The 5,923-nt window shown below is 49.3% G+C and overlaps 1 long non-coding RNA gene across 1 annotated transcript; it reads left to right on the top strand.

Moving 5' to 3' along the window:
* The first annotated feature begins 544 nt into the window (after positions 1 to 544).
* On the top strand, positions 545 to 4,987 carry LOC140741705 (uncharacterized). Its single transcript, XR_012102116.1, has 2 exons — positions 545 to 2,064; positions 4,546 to 4,987. It is a non-coding gene; the product is annotated as an uncharacterized lncRNA (long non-coding RNA).
* Positions 4,988 to 5,923: the final 936 nt, after the last annotated feature.

Genomic DNA, 5,923 nt, shown 5'->3' with positions numbered 1-5,923 from the left:
GAATTGGCAGAACGAAAAACGGTTTTCTCCGCGTCATTAGTGGGGTTCGAATTCTCTCAGGCTTCCTGGACCATTATCGAGATCATTAAAGCTAAATCTTTATCTTTAAATAAAGCTAATCTTTACAGGGAAAGATTAAAGCGTTAGCGCGCTTTATTTGCGGACGGCGGCTGCCACCTAGCGGCGGCGCCCTCGAGGTGCAAGTGTTTTCAGTGTCGCTGCTGAATTCAGGTATTAGACCATTTCAGGCCCTACTCCGAGTTCAAACGGTGTGTAGCAAAATCATTCAGTTTATATCTCGTTGCTGTACAATGATGGAGAGAGTCTCTGACTCAGGAGGTGGCGCCAACCCGATTCAAGTGCTGCCAGATAGAAGACGGTTTGTGTCACAGGACAAAGGAACAATATATTTATTTTAAGAAAGAAATATAATTCAGACTGAGTTTATGGTGAAGCCCCTTGTACACCGGCCACCAGGGACCCGCTCACAGTTGGCAAGAATTTAACAGGGGAATTTCTCTCTGTCTCTCAGTACAATGGAGACTTTGAGTGCCAAGTGATTTGGAAATTCTGGCCTGTTTGTAATTGTAATATGTTTGAACATAGTGGGGTGGGGGGAAAAAAAGCATTTCATCAGGTTTTCTGTCCCAGGACTGGGTCGGATAGGAGCCGAGATGTTTCACAACCACAGAAGTCCTTCCCACGCCCTCTCTTTTCTTTTAAAAGTGAGTGCCTTCTCCTGAAAACCAATATGACTCGCCCCTTGGCCTGAACCAACTCGCACACAGCAAGATCCCATGTGAAATATTTTGAATGAGGGAGCCACGTTGGAACTGGGACTAACTTTCCAGGGAAGGACAGAGTCCCCTCCCTCCCTCCCCATGCCCAAACACCTCCACCTACCTTGTTAGCTCCTCTTCAGGAGTCTTGGGACCTTTAGATATCTAAGATTACCTTCAATGGTTAGATTGTACATTGGTTAGATCATACGGTGAAACGCGTCAGTCCAAGCAGCAAGTGTCACCATGGATCCGACACTAACGTAACCCCAGTGGGAGGAAACGAGCATCCGGAGGAGCAGACGTCGTCGCAGGGAGAACGGCAGGAACTGGACCCAGATCGCCGGCATTGTAAAGCATTACCCTAACCGTTACGCTCTCACGCCGCCAGTTTATCGAGTCTCCCGTATTCTTTGTCTTCCTGATCTGTCTTGGCCTTCAGTGATGGGCGAGGGGGCAAAGCCAGATCTCTGAACTTAAAGGCCCTGACAGAATGGAGGGGAGCAGTTTCCGTCAGCTTCAGAAGAGAGAGACGTCTCTTTACAAGGAATTCCTTCAGCCAGTGACTCTGTGGAATTCATTGCCACAGAGGCTAAGTCATTGGGTTTACTGGAGAGTTTCTGGCTTCTGCCCCCTTCCTTTCCAGGCCTGGTGAAGGGTCTCGGCCCATCCCATTTCAGTAGATCTCAATAGGTACACTTAATGTCAGAGAAATGTTTACAATATACATCCTGAAATTCTTTTTCTTCACAAACACCCACATAATCTGTTTATTCCCCTCCAGATATGCTGCCTGACCTGCTGAGTTCCTCCAGTGTTCTGTATTTGTTGCTTTGGATTTCCAACACCGGCAGAACCTCTGGTGTTTATTAGAGTGTATTTAAGAGAGAGATTTGATAGGTTCTTTGTGGTAAGAGGGATTAAGGCAGGTGAATGGAGTTGAAAAGATATTGCCATGATTGCATAGTCTCAATGGGGTCTATAGTTTATGGTTGGACATTAACACTACCTAATCTCGTACTATTTAAACACTCTGACTTGTAAACCCCTCACCCGGCCTCACCTATCACCTGCCAGCTTCAACACTTCCCCCTCCCCTCACCTTATTCTGGCCTCTGCCTCTTTCTTTCCCAGTCCTGATGAAGGGTCTCGATCTGAAATGTCGACCGTTTATTCTCCTCCATTGATGCTGCCCGATCTGCTGAGCTCCTTTACCAGTTTGTGTGTGTTGCTCTGGATTTCCAGCTTCTGCAGAATCTCTGGTGTTCATGACTTGTGAGCTGGGGTGAGTAATCTCCTATTTTCCCATCTGCCACCCTTCGACAGGCCTCCTGAACGATGCCATCTCTGTGAGCTTGGAGGGTGTCACGAGCGGACATGGAATGGACCCAAATGCAGGACGCAGGCACTGAAGCACTGGGGGTTGGACAGGATGGGGATGCCATGGCATGCAAGGGGTAATGCAGGTGGGGCTGGATCCCAGAGTTCAGACGGGGCAGGAGGATCCCCCTGGGGGTGGGGGGGGCACATAACTCCTGGGCAGGGCCACCTCCCAGGCAGGAACACAGAGGCCCGGGCAAGACACAGAGCACCTGGGCAGGTGCGGGCACAACCCGTAGGGAGCAAGGGTTGGGAAGGGTCGGAGTCCTCAGGGCAGGCCACATGGATCCCGGGCAGAAACACGGAGGCCTGGGCAAGACATGGACACCTGGGCAGGTGCAGGGCACAACTCATCAGAGGTGAGGGGTAGGAAGGGACAGAACCACCCGTAGGGTAACAGCAACAGCCTGGCTTACCCAACAGGGGCAAGGGACAGGAAGGAACAGAACCACCCGAGGGGTAACGGCAACAGCCTGGCTTACCCGACGGGGGCAAGGGAACAGAAGGGAGCTGGGTCCAGGGTGAGCAGCAGGACAACCGGGATACACCGGTAAATAGGGAGAAGCAAGCAGACAGCATGACAGCACGGGCAAGGCAAATACAGCAGAACAGCAGGACCAGCACACACAACAGAAGCAGGAAAACAAGATGAACCAGGGCAGAACAGGATACGGAGCCGGGCGGCGGACCAGGTACTGAGCAGGATTCGGAGCCTGCAGACCAGGTACTGAGCAGGACAACCCCCCAACTAGGCTCAGTCCCCAAGCCCCTTATAAACACCTGCCCCCTGATAGGCAACAGATGTACCTCCTTAAGCCAAGATGATCCAATGGCTCCGGGTGACAGGAGGGCTGGCTGCAAGGCCCGGAGTCCGGAGCAAGACCCGGAAGGCGGGCTCCGGACCGGACCCTAACAGAGGGAAGTTATTGAGCTTGGCGGCTGTAACACAAATAGTTCACAGATAACATTCTACCGCCACTGCCTGCAGCCTCAGCTTTCAGAGGAGGCTGAAGAGAGCTGAACTATTCACATCTACACTCACTTCATCTACAGATGCGCAGTAGAGATCATCCTAACAAGCTGCATCTGCTCGGTATGGCAGACAGGGGGGCTCCACGGCGGGTGGTGAAAACCGCCCAAAGCATCTCCGGCACCGGCCTACCCACCATCACGGGCACAGATACAGAAAGGTGCCGGAAGAAGGGCCGGTAACATCATGAAATCCCACCCACCCTGCTCACGGGCTGTTTGTCCCTCTCCCGTCAGGGAGGAGGCTACGTAGCATCCACACTAGGACCACCAGACTCAAAAACAGTTCCAACGCTTGGTGAATTCTGCTTCACAATGATAGGAAGAGCGGACATCGACGGATCAAAAAGCGACGTCGCTCTGAACGCTTGGCCACCACAAGCCAGTTATCCCTGTGGTAACTTCTCTGACACCTTAGAAGGTTGGCGTCATTCAATGTCTGCAGTGAGATGCTGAAGATGTTCTATAGGTCAGTTGTTGAGAGCGCCCTCTTCTTTGTGGTGGCGTGTTGGGGAGGAAGCATTAAGAAGAAGGACGCCTCACGTCTTAATAAGCTGATAAGGAAGGCGGGCTCTGTCGTGGGCAAAGTACTGGAGAGTTTAACATCGGTAGCTGAGCGAAGGGCGCTGAGTAGGCTACGGTCAATTATGGAAAACCCTGAACATCCTCTACATAGCACCATCCAGAGACAGAGAAGCAGTTTCAGCGACAGGTTACTGTCGATGCAATGCTCCTCAGACAGGATGAAGAGGTCAATACTCCCCAATGCCATTAGGCTTTACAATTCAACTGCCAGGACTTAAGAACTTTTTTTAAAGCTATTATTAATGCTTTTTGAGTTAGTGATTTAGATGCATATCATATTATTACTGAGTTAAGTATTGTATGTAATGAGTTTTTGCTACAACAAGTATATGGGACATTGGAAAAAATGTTGAATTTCCCCATGGGGATGAATAAAGTATCTATCTATCTATCTATCTATCTACCTCCTGCTTAAAACCCAAAAGTGTCTCACAACGGTCTAATGCCAGCTCACATTCCATATTAGTGGGTAAACAATCTAACACTTCTTTCCCCAAGCAGTAAGGCAGATCAACACCTCCGCCCACCACACCCCCAACCACCAATACTTTATAATCTATCTATCTATCTATCTAATTTCCTGTCAGAGTCACCTGATGAACAGACACTCCTGTGCCCAGCATCACTTTATCTACAGGATAGATATAAGCTATCTTACTTACTTATTGTGCATTTTATTATTACTGTGTTCTTTACCTTGTTGTGTTTTGTTTTGGGTCTGCATTTGATCCAGATTAACAATTATTTTGTTTTCCTTGACTTTTGTGCACAGGAAATGGCATTAAACAATCTTCAGACTGCATGCGGAGAGACAGAAGAGGCTGGAATCTTCTGGAGCAACACGACAAGATGCTGGAGGAACTCTGCAGGTCGAGCAGCACCCTGTGGAGGGAAATGGGCAGTCAACGTTTTGGGGCAAGATCTTTCACCTGGACTGAAAGGTAGAGGAGAGAGAGGTGGGTGGAAGGGGAAATGGTATTGCAGCATAAAAGCCAGGACCAGCGGGCTCTGGGCCAGCTTCCTCCACCAGGCCATCAGACTGATTAACTCACACTGATACAACTGTATTTCTATGTTACATTGACTGTCCTGTTGTGTATACTATTTATTACAAATTACCATAAACTGCACATTGCACATTTGAATGGAGATGTAAGATAAAGATTCTTACTCATGTATATGAAAGACACAAGTAATAAACTCAATTCAATTCTGTTCAGTATACCTGGTCTCACTGATCACCTTCCCCTGCCCCTACCTTGTAATTCTGGCTTCTGCCCTCTCCCTTCCCAGTCCTGGGGAAGGGTCTCCACCTGAAACGTCAACTGTCTATTCATTTCCGTAGATGCTGCCTGGCCTGCTGAGTTCCTGCAGCATTTTGTGAGGAAATAAAGAGAGAGAGGGAGAGAGAGAGAGAGGGAGGGAGGGAGGGAGGGAGGGAGGGAGGGAGAGAGAGAGAGAGAGAGAGAGAGAGAGAGAGAGAGAGAGAGAGAGAGAGAGAGAGAGAGAGAGAGAGAGAGAGAGAGAGAGAGAGAGAGAGAGAGAGAGATTGATTCTAAAACGTTGAGTGAGTGTCTTCAGGCTTATGTACCTCCTTCCTGATGTTAGCAATGAAAAGAGGGATTCTCCTGGGCAATAGGGGTCCTTAATGATGGATGCTGCCTTCTTGAGGCATCACTCCTTGAAGATCCCTGGATGCTGGGGAGGTGGTACCCATGATGGAGCTGACTGAGTTTACAACTTTCTGCCCCTTTTTCCGATCCCTTGCAGTGCCCCCCCCCCCCATACCAGACAGTGATGCAGCCTGTTAGAATGCTCTCCACAGTACATGAGAGGCATGGATAAAGAGGGTGGAAACAGTTTTTACCCCAGGGTTGAGGACTCCAAAACTAGGCAGCGGAGGATGAAGATGAAAAGTGGAAGGATTTTAAAGGGACCTGAAGGACAATCTTTTTCACCCAGAGGCTGACTGGTGTATGGAATGAGTTGCCAGATGAAGGGGTTGAGTCAGGGACGGTATTTGGACAGGCACTCAGAGCGAAGGCGTAGAGAAAGACTCCTCTGTAGGAGAGGTCCATTTGGAGAACAGCAGATCGGAAGCTGTGCTTACGCCTGGTGGTACGTGTTTTACAGCTTTTATATCTTCTGCC

This window comes from Hemitrygon akajei, chromosome 19 (assembly GCF_048418815.1).
Source record: "Hemitrygon akajei chromosome 19, sHemAka1.3, whole genome shotgun sequence".
NCBI classification, from domain to species: domain Eukaryota; kingdom Metazoa; phylum Chordata; class Chondrichthyes; order Myliobatiformes; family Dasyatidae; genus Hemitrygon; species Hemitrygon akajei.
This window is presented reverse-complemented; position numbering and strand designations above follow the sequence as displayed.